The following is a 14,126-nucleotide window of genomic DNA, read 5'->3' as shown; positions in this document are numbered from 1 at the left end:
CCACTATCTAACAGGAAAAAACTTCTTTTTGCAAGATCCCTCTGCTTGCCCTGCCACAATGAAAACATCAGGGGAGGAAATCTGGTGCTGCATGACTCAGGGGCGATCTGTCAGGCGAGCAGGTCCACCCCTGCCAGCCTCTCTCACCCAAGCTGCTTGCTGCAGGCTGCTGCATGACATCCCCACAAGTCTGCGTGTCACCATCGTGATATAATCTCCTTCTGCAGAAATTTAATTAGCACACTGAAAGGGCTGACCTTTCCCAAGATTTTATTTTTCCCACTGTGCTAAAAATATCCCACTGAATATGTCAATAGTATCCTTCATTGTGCAAAGCACCCTGATAGACTGTTGTAAGGGGAGAGGAATTTTTAAATGATGGTTTTGTAGAGAATGAGAGAAAGAAGCTTTTAAATACCCTTTAAAATGGGCAGCATTATTTGGAACCAAAATTATTATGATTGCCCTACCCAATTAAAAAAACAAAGCAAAAAAAAAAGAAACAAAACAAACCACCCCCCCCATCAGCAGCAACAACAACAACAAAACAAAACAAACAAACAAACAAAAAAAAACACAAAAACACCACAGAAAAGCACAGCATCTTTATCATGGTGCATTTTACAGCAGGACTAGTAATCAATATTGTAAGGCGTTTTACAAAAGAATTTTATTTCTTAATCCATCACTCAAAGATAAAGGGGCCAGGAAAATTAAACTGGTTTTCCAAAGCCCATCCCACAGGCTGTCCATCTTGCAAGTTCTGTCTACCAGGACAGAAATCTGTTTCTTTATCACTTATTAATGTTGCATTTGCCCCCACTGAATGAGCACCGGCTGAGGCTGTTCAGAGTGCTAAGTACCTATATATATACATACATGTATAAAATGAAACTTAGATGGTTTTAGAGTATGGGCTGCCTACATGGAATTTGCTGGTGATCACACTGCCTCATGACCAGTGATAATTTCCTGCTGGAAATCTTAGTCTTCAAAGCTGTCAAGATGAGTGAAATATTCCATATTTCCAGATTTAGCATAGTTATTATACATATTTATATAATAAAAAAACATCTATTCTTTTCAGTTGTCCCTTTTCTACTATCTTCTTGTGAAAGAAAGTAGCAGCTGGATGCTCCAGCTGAGCCAGGACCCTCCTCTGTCCCCACAGCAGGTAGTGGGAAGTTCATTCTGAGCTCACAAAGCTCAAATCTTCAACTCTTTGACACTATGTAAACACCTCTCCTACAAAGTAAACACACACTTCAAATGGGGAAAATGCTTTTTCTTATGTATTTATGGGAATATTATTTACATATTAGGCAGTGCTAGTCCTAAGACACAAAACTTGGCTCAGAAAAGTTAGTGAATTTTACAGGTGAAATAGACGCTTAGATTTTCTCCTGCACCCTGCTTTTGAAAACTCTTACATATTATGCTTCTTTACAATAAAAGGTAGGAAAAGAAAGTGGATCTACACTTTCAGGATTATAACTTTTGGTGGAATGAAAAAATAGTGAGCATCAAAAGTCTGTGCCATGTCCATGTAAGTTATAAGAGTGACTCAAACCAGCTTCACCTTGGCATCATAAAACTGGCATCAAGCATAACAGCCTTCCCACTTGCTGGCAGATATTTATGATGCCTTTTTTAGCTCTTCTGGCATTGCTCAGGGAATAAAACAGCAGTATCTTGACTTGACATCTTATTTTATTGCTTCTTCTTGCAGAAGTTTGGAAGCCTGAATGGCTGTGAGATAGAGAGGAAGGCAGTGCTCTTTATCCAGGGGCAACAAAGACAATTTCCATCTCTTGGACATCAGCAAGGCCACAGGCAGCAGGGAGGACAGGGATGTCACCAGGATCCTTTTAGGGATGCTTCCCCTTACCAGCTTCAGGCTATTCAGAACCAAAGCTTCAACTCAAAACCCACCTCCTCCTTGGGGTTTGAGTTTCTCTGTGCCAAAGAGGAGTTTTACAAATAGGCTGCAAAGTGTTTGCCTGCCTGGCCCTGCTGTCAGCATTGTGCTGACACAGTCTTTCAGGTTTTACTGATCTGCTCTCAAAGTTGCCACCCTCATGGCTGGTAAAGAGCTCAGGCAATTTAGCTGTTTGTTGTTGTTGTGGTCTCTCGGCCCCCTGAAATGTTATAAATGTTTGTATTTTCAGTGCACCCAAAAAAGGACAACTTTCTTCTGATTTTTGTGGTCATTCCAAGGTTACACAGCAGCCCAAAGCAAAGTCATGGAGCAGCTGTACCCAGTGAGTCTTGGTGACATTACAGCATAAAACCGAATGAGGATTTTAGCAGGTATAAAACAAATTAAGGATTGATTTGAACACGAATGATTAATCCACCCTGAAGGATTTGCACTTCTCTTTATACAGCACCTAAATATTTGTGATAATGCCAGATTCGCGAAACACGAGTTGCACACATTAGCTGTAGCACCACAGTTTTTGATATGTTTTGGAGGGGATAATAGGGAAGAATCTGCTTCTGAAGGCACTCACGTTTTTCTTGGTTGACTGATAACCTTTTTATCAGCTCAGTGGGGCTGTAAAAGAAGATGCCTGCTCCTTCCACGTGAAGGCAGGAGCATCCCCTTGTTCAACCGTCCCCTCATGCTGAGCAGCACTTGGCAGATCCCCAGGAGATGGGTTAAGCTCTCCAGCACTGACCTCTTGGTGCAGGAAAAATGATAGCAGGACCAACAAAAACTGGAAGCAACATGGTATTTTTCATGAAATTGTGGATGCTCATTTAGTGTGCTGCTCCACTCAATCAAGACGCTGTTAATTTAAAATTAAAATGGGAACTGATGTTGAATTTACCCTTCAATTCTTTCCCTGAGGATTGATAGCATCCTGCAGGCTTGAAAGATCTGCAAAAGCAATTCATAACAATAAATGTCATGCATCAGACATCACATTTGGGGTGGTGCTGCAACTCAAAATGTAGCCCAGCCAAAAATAGAAATATGTAGTTACTCTAGCAAGATACACCTGACCATTTATCTCCTGGGCAGTTGCTCAAATTCCTGCTTGAAGGCAGAATTTAATACCAGGGTATGCAAAGCAGAGAAAAACCTTCATATGCAGAGAGAATAAGTGTCAGGTACTGAGGATAAATCAAGGAGGCTGATGTAATGACAATTAGTCATTTTTCAGATATCCTTTGCATAGCCACTTTTCAATAAAATCCCTATTGGTTTATGGAGTGGGAACTTCCACAGAAAAAGATATCTAAACTCATCTCAAAGTCATCTTCAAGAATGTTTAAAGAATTCACAAGGGGCAGTATTGAGGAGGCAGAGCTTGCTGTCCCTGCTCTGGTGGCTGATGTCCTGCAGCAGCCACTGACCAGCTGCCATTTGTAGACATATTTGGTCTTTTTATTGTGGTGTTTCTTTTGTTTTTGTTTTGTTATTTTTGTTTTGGGTAAGTTGGTTTTGTTTGTTTGTTTTTTAAAGGGGCTCTTACTGTGTAAGGCTTTAATATTTTAAAATGAATAGTAAATAAATTTCCCACACATTATCGACTATATATTATCATAAAATTTCATAATAATAATAATAATAATAATAATAATAATAATAATAATAATAATAATGATGATGATGATGATGATGATGATGATGATGATGATAATAATAATAATAATAATAATAATAATAATAATAATAATAATAATAATAATATAGACAGCTCAGCCATCTCTGTATCTGGCTTGAGTGAATGTGGGTTGTAACCTTCTCACCTTCTCACCCAGAGGATAGGATGGGAAACCTCATGCACAGTTCACTTCAGGAAAATTTCTTTTCACTAATTTTTCCTGCAGGATCTTCATAGCTGTCAGTGATCTGCTCTTATTTAACCAGCTAAAATCAAAAGGTGGAGCTAATGCTTGATATTGTGTCAGAGCCATCCTGAAATTAATCATTTATGGTAAATTTGCTGTAAGCCACCAAATCAGTGAAGACAAATTCCAGAAAAATGTGAGCATAAATGTAAGTCAATTAAATTGTACCAGAAAAGCATAGGAATGGCTTGCATAAAATGTTTAATGATAAATTATTTATTTTAGTGTGTGATTACATTGTTTATTTCTTATTTCCATCCATGATATCGTGGCTAAAGCTCTTGAAAGAAATTACTTCTACTGTTTTTACCATTATTTTACTGCTAACATTTTTTTTTTTTACAGAGTAGACCAGTTGTGCTTGTTTCCTCACACATACCCTTGTTGATGGTGCAAGAGACACTTTCTTTTCATTCCACAGGATTTTTTTAAATCCTGGGATGATTTTTAAGATCAAGCACCAAGAGCCCTCTCCCACTCTGACGCCAGAGCTCCTTTGTCCCTCATCTCTTAGTAAGAAACAATGAGTCACTTTCTGACTCTTCCCCAGCACTTGTGTCTGCAGAATAATATGAATTAAATATTTATGAAGAGTTCTGCATAGTCACAAAGTTACTGTGAAGATCACACACATTGGAAAAAATGTGGTGAGTGCACTCTGATGCTGTGGTTGTGTAATATCAGGTAGTCCTATTGTAAAAGGGTTATTTGTAAAAAAACAGTGTTTTAATTCCCCATGTCCAAGAAAATGGTCAGTGATTCAATGAGATGGTCACTGCATTAACTGCCTTCCCAAAAATTCAAAAATCAAGACCTATGTGCAATAAAGAATGGTTTTCTCATAACCCATTTATTAATGGTCAATAAGTTAAATATCAGGAAGTTATGTTTGCTTTTACTCCCAAAAAAGCTGTCTGTGAATGCTGCTCTCCCAAGAAGGCTGATGATATTTTCACAAGGATGCATTCACAACAAATCCCCTTGGCCCAGGACTGCACACACTCTGTTTTAAGGGGGTTTGTTTCCCTTTTTTCCCCTTCTCTGTTTTGGTTTTTTTTTTTTTTTGGTGCAGAGAGGATTCTGCTTTATAGGCTTTATTTGCTAAAGAGTTGAAAATTTATGGACCAGGTAAAGACAACATTTCTTTTGCCATTTTACTTTATTACAATCTGCTCTTGGGTTCCAGGATATTTAAAGAAATGCTTAATCTGTCTGCTGCATTACACCAGCTTTTCCTGCACTAGTATGGATACTAATACACCCTTTACTTCACTTTTAGGATTATTTATGTGAAATGTCTTTTTCTCTTCCTAATAATCCTTTCTTAATTGTAACACAAACTACAAAGACTTGTACTTTGTATAAAGTATAAATGGTTCATATCGACCCATCCAAGACCTTCTGAGACCACAATTAAACGGTTTTTATCAACTATTTTGAAGTTCTTTCTCTCTCTCCCACCAAAAAAAAAGGAAAATAAAAAGGCCTGAGGTCATTCCATTTTTCTATTGCTGTTACTGTGCACTCTGGAGAAAAATGAGGAGTTAAAGGCAAGCTATACTTGAACAAGAATCATTTTTGCTATATGCAGACTTCAAGTTAAGATGCTTTAGAGCAGTTCCCATTTTTCTCTGCAGTTTAATATAACCTTGGTACAAGATTTTATTAAAGTAAATCTAAATATCTTCATTTTGCTATTGGACACAAATTCAGTTACACCCAACAAGCATAAGGCTGATTGATGAGCAAGAAATAAAATGAGAAAATATGGATGCTAAATCTGAACCAGAGTGCCTGTAGTTATTACAGGCCACATAGCTCTCAGGCCTGACTGAAGGCTAGTCTGAGAAATTCATGAGAAGGAATTAAAACAATTCTCAGAGATACTAAACAGCCTTGCAGGTGTTGTTTTGCAGCTTCTTGTTTCTCCTTGCAGGAGAGAGTCAGGGGGGGCAAAGTGCCCCTGACCAATGATGGTGATGTAGTACTTTGTTAACCAATAAGAGTTTCTTTTCTGTACTTTCCACGTATCTGTCTATAAGACAGGGCTGAAGCAATAAACTAGGAATTCTCATGTTGTGACTCCCTTGAGAGTCCATTGTCGTTCTTTAAAGCCGTTCCCAATCGGAACGACAAGAAAATGGATCTCATTATGGACACCCAATAACTGACGTAGGATTGACTCTCTTGCCCAAATCTCTTTTATCAACATAATCAGGTGTCTTCCCAAAGCAGAATGCAAGGAGTGCAAATGGCGCATTAAAATTATTTAGGAGGTGCATATAGAGAATTAAATTTTCTTTAAGAGCCCTCACACTATGAATCTTTACCTCCACAGATGTACGACTGGAGTCACGAAAGGTCACCATCAATGTTCTGTTATCATGATTTCTTTTTGGGAGTTTTGGGGGACCATCTAAAACTCTCTGCTACATGGCCCACCAGGAAGGCTGTCTGTTCTCACTCTTAAAAGCAGTAAAGGGGTTGATGTCACCCTGTCCAACCAGGAGCCATTTTTATAAGAAATCTATTTGATCTAATTAAGGCTGTGTTTACCCTTGGAATAAAGTGATGTGTTTCTCCTTTCCCGTCATCTAAACATAAGGACAACAGAGATACGGCTGTGGCTCCTCTCTGGACATTGTTTTTTTTGGCTGTTGATGTGTCTTAACTCTTGTGCACGTGTAAAGAAGGTAAACAGGGTTTTAGAGGGGTTTGGAATGCAAGTCTGGTGAGGAGTGGCCGATGGAGAAGAGCTTGTTTAGCCTGGAGAAAATGAGGCTCAGTGGGGATCTTACCACCCTCTGAAAAAAGGTTGTAGCAAGAGAGAAATTGGCCTCTTCTCGCAGGTAGGTGAGCAACAGGATGAGGAAATGACTTCAAGTGGCAGCAGAGGAGGTTCAAATTGGATATTAGGAAAAAATTCTGCGCCAAAAGGGTAGTTAGGTGTTGGCAAAGGGAAGCAGTGCAGTCACCATCCCAGGGGAGAATTTAAAAGATACATAGAACCAGCACTTGAGGACATGGTTTAGTGGTGGCCTTGGTAGTGCTGGGGCTATTTAAGATTGATGATCTTAAAGCTCTTTCTAACCTGAATGATTCTGTGCCTCTGTAATTTACACCTGGCACAAGGGCAAAGGCTGTAGTTCATTGCATGGCCTTTATTAACCAGATTATTCACAGCGGGTTTGTTTCTCCTAAAGTGGAAGGAATTGCTGTTCCTTCAGCATGGGGATCAGCAGAAGAGCTTGGTGTTGCAGTTGGCCATGTGTGCCTGCTCAGGAAATGTGTGGAATGAAGATGGAGAGAGCGGGAAAACAAAGAATTGGCTGCTAGTCCTAAGGGACTTCAGAATTCCTGCACTGACACTTGTGTTCACTGCCACTAATATTAATAGAGGGAACATACGTGGTTACCTTGATTAATATTAATAGAGGGCTAGATGGATAAGATAGCTGCCCTATAAATATTAAATACAATGGGTTTTCTAACTCCCATGAAGACCCCAGGTAAACGCAGGCAGGAGGACACCAACACTACTCTCAAACATGCATCAAGGATAGGAACATTTTAGCTTGCTAAGCATGCCTATTGCTTTCCCAATAACTACATCAATAAAATTCCCATTTGCCTGATGTAGAACATCCATTTCCTCATGGGTTGTTGCCAATTATGGTGAAGAACAGATCAATGAAGTAAAATTATGGGATCCATGAATGTTAAAAAGTTGCACATAATTTACAGGCCATGCTTAATTCCATCCTGCTGGAAATAAGTCAGATATATAAACCAGCCTAACTACCATGCTCTGCAGATCTTAGGAAAGCCAAGCCAAATTTCTGCATTTGGTTAAGGTATAGAAAGTATTGTCCCAATATTTTTAAAGCAATCAGGAGATATGGACATGGAACAAGATTTATGACTCTGATTATCTTTTTTCTTGCTGACGTAAATTAGTCTTCTGGGAAATGAAAGTTATTTCTCAACATGCCCTTAATGGTCTGAGTCAGAGCTGTGGATGATCTGTCTCCTACAAGGGTTTTATAGTTAAAACAGAGGTGAGAGCTTCCATTGCAAAGGACAATAGAAGTGGGAACTGAAATATTTAATGAGTGTGAGCTCGTCCTGCAGTGTGTCACCAGCACTACAGCCTAGCAAACAGGGCTCTGGATGGAAATAGAGTGTTTGCTTTTCCGTTTGGATCAGGTCGATGGATTGTTCCAGCCATTGACATTATCTCTGCAAACAAGGAATCATGCCGTGGACTGGCAGTCAGGGTTTTCAAGGTAATGAAAGTTGCTGGTGCCTGAGATCATCCCTGACCCCGTGTCTAGGGTATGGGATGACTGATGCACTCCCACATCCCTTGTTCTGATGACTGGGCTGATCCTCCCAGCTCTGCAGCTGGCACCTGCCCGGGGTCCCACCTCACCAACACAGATGATGCTTAGTGCAGGGGACCAGTTTTGGAAAGAAGGGAGCTATGAAGCCAGGGCATTCCCAAGATTCATGTTTCTTCATGCTGTAACCAGCCCGTGTATATAACATGTAACATCTTAAGTAGAGCTGCAATTGTAACCACACAAACAGGTTTGTATGGCCACCTGCAAATGAGCTGAACTATGAGGAAAACCTCTAGAATGCATTCAGATGTGCTTATCTCTTTGCCAGTGGGACATCTCTTCTCTTTGCCAGTGGGAAAGAGACAGACATTTCTCTTCTTTGCCAGTGGGAAAGGATTTCAGGATAAAACACAAACTTCTTGGGTAGTTACTACAATATGTAACCTTGGCCTGAAAAGGAGTTACAAAAGTGGAGATCAGATGCTGAAATAAGATGATACCTGGCAACACAGGAAATTGCCAGCTGACCCTAAATGTTCCTGTTATTTGGCTTCTCTAGAGTGATTTTAAAAACAAGAATTGGTGTCAGGGTACTTTCACAAACAGTTTGATTGAAATGTCATTGATGGAGAAGATGAGGAAAATTAATATCAGATTTTAAACCAGACAACATGACAGCCCATGCTCCCACTCATTGGTGCAATGGGGATGGCTTGGACTTTGGTTCAAGAGATCCCCAGAGGTAAATCAGCATGCAGCATCTTCTCTTGTCTTCACAAGTGGCTCCCACTTGTCCTGGTGAGGCTGTGATAGCCCCACACCAAGAGTCTGCCATAAGCATCACTTTTACAGGGAAGGGCCAGTATGCATACCATGAATGTTCATATTAATAGAAACTCTAGTGATGATGGTGGCTAGGCTTCAACAGGCAATCATCAGTGGTTATCAATATTGGGTTCTCACTGCCCTCCAATGAGCCTTTTGCCATTCAGATCTTTCCCCTGCTCAGCCTCTTCTCAGAAGTTACAAGTAACAGGACAAGACAAAAGGACCTAAAGTTCTTCCAGAGGAGTTAATTTGGATGCTAGGAAAAATTTCTTCACTTCAAAGGGTCGTCAAGTGTTGGAGCAGGCTTCCCAGGATGGAGCTACCATCCCTGGGGGGATTTAAAGAACATGTAGATGTGGCTTGGGGAATACGGCTTAGTGGTGGACTTGGCAGTGCTGGGCTAGTGGTTGGGCTCAATGATTTTGGAGGACTTTTCCCACCTATTCTTAGAAGAATTTTCTGACCTAAATGATTCTGTGATTCTCCTGCTTTTGTTCCCTGCTTTGCCTGCCAGTGGAGGCAGCGAGGCTCTTGGTGAGCTCAGAGGCTCTTGGTGAGCTCAGAGACTCTGCACTGTCATGATGATCGAGGGGAGTGCTTGGATTCAGCATGTGCTCAGCCTGAACTAACTAACTCTCATTTATGCAATGACCTCATGAGATTTTTCCTGCAGCACAACATTTTATTGACTTCACCCACAGTTATTTTCATGCAAAGAAACCCTACTTATATTCCTAATACTTTTTCATGCATTTAGACAGTAAGTTTTAATCTGGTCCTGGCAGAAAGTACTATGTGTCTTAACAGCCTGCTCTGTGAGGAATGGCAACAAATTCAACACTCTGTGCTGTTTCTCCTGATGAATTATTTATCTCCACTTATTTCTCAGGAAAAAAAAAGAAAAAAAAAAAGATGTAGATTCTGCCCACCTACAGAGTCCCTTCTAACAGAGCTCTTCCTCCTCTCTTCTGCTGAAGTTGCTGCAAAACAAACTCATGGAGCTGACCATCCCCACCACCAGATGTTTCCTGACAGCTTTCACCTGCCCTGAAGGAGGGGAATGCTTCCAGGTCATCCCAGGCTTTGCAAAACAGGCCCAGTGCATTCTGTCATGGAGCTGGGTCCTGCCATGGCACTGCACAGTGCTAGGAAAGAGAATGAGGCCCAAAAATACATGTATGAATTCTTAAAAAAGAATTTTTAAAAAAAGAGTAATTTTTACTGTTTGTGCTAATGGTTTCTATTCAGGAATAATTTCTTCCTTTTCCTGTACCATTTTTCCGTATCTTATATAAATTATGCCACCTCCTAATCCCCATAAAACATGTGACAAAGCTTTCACAGACTTTGATGGGCTCGGAAACAGAGCAATTTTAAACAGAGGAGCACTAATTAACCCATTATTCAAACGAGGCAGAAATCCTTCCACTGCTGTGGGGAGCACAGTGATGCTCCTTGGGGAGCACTGGGGGCTGGATCTGTCTCCCCTTCCCTGGGCTGGGAACACAGGGCCAGGGCTGTGGCCCAAATCCTGGTGTTCAGCTCCTTGGCCACTGCTCTTCCCACTCCTGGGAGAGCCTGGGAAAGAGAGGCAGCTCCAGTGGCTTGTCCATGCTGCTGAGGCACAAATCAGGGAAATTAGTGCTTGTAAAACAATTCAGTCTCTTCTGGTCAAGGTCTGCAGAATGCTGCAGCCCCATTTTCACCAACAGGGAGTACAGAGTACATCACATCATCTCATGTGGACTAGGGACTTCCCTAACCCAATTTGTATAGAATTTTCTATAAAACACTAAAAACTGTCTTTCACAACCATGCCTTGGAGGCAACATTGAGAAAACATCAGCAGAAATTCAGCAGAAATTACTGACAGGTCCTCCTGATCTTCCTAAAGGCGATGGGGCGTGAGTTACACTTTTCACAGAGCCAGTTTTCCTCAAGAAACGCAGCAATAAGCACTGGATACCCTTTCCATGGCACCAGTGCAGTTTGGCTGTCCTCTGTCAGGCTGTGCAGCTCTGTCTGAGCCGTGTCTGGGAACAGTAGGAAAGGACAGGGGTATTTTTTAGGTTTTTGCAGCTTGACAGAAGAGAGAATGGGGTTGGACAAGCCTGCAGAGATATGACTGCAGCTTTGCAGAAGATCATGGGAGATTTGAGGCAATATAAATTGAACAGTCATGGAAGGGACTATGAAATAGGATTACTAGGAAGAAGCATTTTCTGCAGAGAGGGGAATAAAACTTAAATGAAAGTGGACCTAAAGGAGAATTACCAGAAGACCAGCAGAGATGACAGGCAGTGTTGTAAGGTATATCTCAATCTCTGAAGCATGATGTTAGTATACCTCCACAAGTTTAGAAGCAAACATTTTCACCAGTTTCAGTGAGGTCCCTTTTTAAACCAAGCTTAGCCATAGTGAAAATGAGGTTTAGTAAATCATCTCAGCATGCAGAAACTAAACTTTGTGATACCTTTTTCAGGGCTGGATGCAGACATAGCCAGCAAGAATGCTCATACTGTGTCTATATTCACAGATTCACAGACACAAGGAATCATAGAATACTTCAGGCAGGAAAAGCCCTCTAAAATCATCAGCTCCAGCTGTTAACACAGCCCAGCCAAGCCCACCACCAAATCAAGTCCCCATACACATCTTTATGTGCCTGCATCAGGGCTTCTCCAGGTCCCTCCAATGCCCACTGAAACCCAGTAGCACTGTGTCTGCTGTCAACAGGAGGACCCTGGCCCACAGAGTCTGACCACAAGTAGGGCTGCCCCAGCATTACGAACCCTCTGTTCAGCAACCAGCTGCTGAAATTCCTCTGATTTATTTTCAGAAGTCTGGCTACCAGTATAATGGGAGGGAAGCAAAAAATGGCTTTCTTTTAAGTGAAAAGCTGTTTACACATCATCCTGGTGTACCCAAGCCTGTAGCCATCCCTGCGAAACAGCCACATCCCTTGACTTGTATGCAGCAGAGAAATTCATCACACAACCAGGAGGACAAGCCAGCCTCTCTCAGTAACAGCTCTCCCATGGAGCTTTAGGGAAAGGGCTGGGGAAGAAGATGCTGTGTCAGGCTGGCAGCATGCAGAGAGGCAGCTGAGGCTCTGCTAACAAGCCATGAACGTACCCACTGATTAAAGAAGACTGGTGAGTAGAGCAGGTATTCCTCCTCCTTCTTAGCAAATTGATCCATTTTCCAGAGAGTGACAGCAGGGAGGTAATAGCTTCATCTTCCATCTTCTATTAAGAAAATAGGAATAGCTTGAGCTGTGTTTCTTACAACAGTCTGGAGCATTTGCAAAGGTCCAGGGCAGGATAAAGAAAAATTTTTGCAGTTTGGCACCACACATTTCACATAGTCATGTATGACAGAATATATTTGTAGTGTATGAGAAGTTAGACAGGAAATATAGCATAACATCTGCAGGGAAATACTTGGTGCTGAAAGAGAAAAAGGTTCCATTAACTATGAGATGCCCCAAGGAAAGGATTTCAGGATAAAATTTATTCTGTAGCACCATCCCAATAACTCCAAAATGCAAATCACTTGCAGAGCCAGTGGTGAAGTTCATTTGCTTTCCAGTTGTGTTGCCTCTGCAAATGATGCAAATGATCAATGAGGCTTCACAATAAAACCTCGAATGATTAATAATGCAAAGCAGACACAGAGTGAAGACACAGTAATAATTTATATAGGCTTTATGAATGTCATACTTTGTGGGAGATATTTTCCTTTTTATTTCAAAGACAGCATGATGTGACCTGGTATCAGTTTTCTTATCCTGATTTGAGCAAAATATCTGAAAAATTCAGTTTATACAAGGGAAGGAGCTAGCACATACCAATGGTCTTTTTCTGTCTGTAAGACCTGTGTATTTCAGTAAATGCTGCAAATCAGGCAATATCATTCAGCTGTAGCTCCAGGACAGAGATCAGACTTGTGTTGCTCTGAGAGAGGAGCAGCTCTACTTTATCATCATCCAGCTGTAATATCTTGGAGGCTGTTTTCATCAGGAATCTGAAAAGAAGCATGGCCCTTCTGGGATGGGAACATGCTGTCTGTGCTGTCAGGGTCTCAAAGGAATTCAGGCTGCTTAATTTCCAGCTCTAACCCCAACACCTCTGGTCACAGCAGCCATGCTTCGTGACCTGCTGTTTTCAAAGACACAGGGAATTCACATATGGTGAAAAGGCCAATTTAAGCATCCTTTTAAAGACAGACAATACCCAAAGCAATGCTGGAAACCAGCTGAATCTTTCCCAGTATACTCATCATTGCTAAACGTGTTTGTTTCCTGAGCTGTTACTTTCCTAAAGCAAAACCTATCTTACATTCTTAGCCTAGTTTCCTAAAGAGCTTTGAACCCTGTGAAACCTTTTTTTTTTTTTTTTCTGATTTTCTATTTGTACAGGATGTACAACAGACCCAATGGCAGCAGGTAGGTCTATACTTGGAATAACTTTTCCCAGTTGTTGTTAGAACTGGTATTATTCAAAATGAAAACTTCCTTCAGAGTTTACAATTTATTAGCCACCAGAGGACACTCTGCTTGGTTTCCTTCCTAATTTGTTTTTGATGGCCAGAAAGGTTTTTTGGTACCTAAAAACAGTCTGAAGCCTTTCTAGATTCATCTCATGATACCTTCACATGTACATCCCTTAACATCTAGCAAGGCAGGCCCTTCTGCAGCAATCTTATTGGAAATCAGTAGGAAAGAACTAGAAGGCACAAATCTGAGAACCCAAGCTTGATTGACTGCCAGGATCAAGGAGCACCCTGTTTTACAGGATTTCATTTGGGAACTTTTTACCTTTAGGTTTAAAATTATTATTGTCTTAAGAGGATGGGCAACCTTGCTAAGATGAACAGAGCTCGTGCTTAGGCCAGCGTGTTTTCTTCTCACTTGCTTTTGGGACTGAGCTTATTCCTGTGGAACTGCTGATCCTGTGTGTTCACAGACCCTGGGAAGTGGGCATTTACCTGGCCCTGAGCCACTAGGAATGAAGTCCACCTACTGTGCACTTGAAACCATCCTGAACAAAGCGGGGACAACCACAGCAACGCCCCTGTACTTCTCCTGGATCA

The sequence above is a fragment of the Cyanistes caeruleus genome, chromosome Z (genome assembly GCF_971803275.1).
Source record: "Cyanistes caeruleus chromosome Z, bCyaCae1.hap1.1, whole genome shotgun sequence".
NCBI lineage: Eukaryota > Metazoa > Chordata > Aves > Passeriformes > Paridae > Cyanistes > Cyanistes caeruleus.
The sequence above is the reverse complement of the archived record's forward strand: the minus strand, read 5'-3'. Positions refer to the sequence as shown.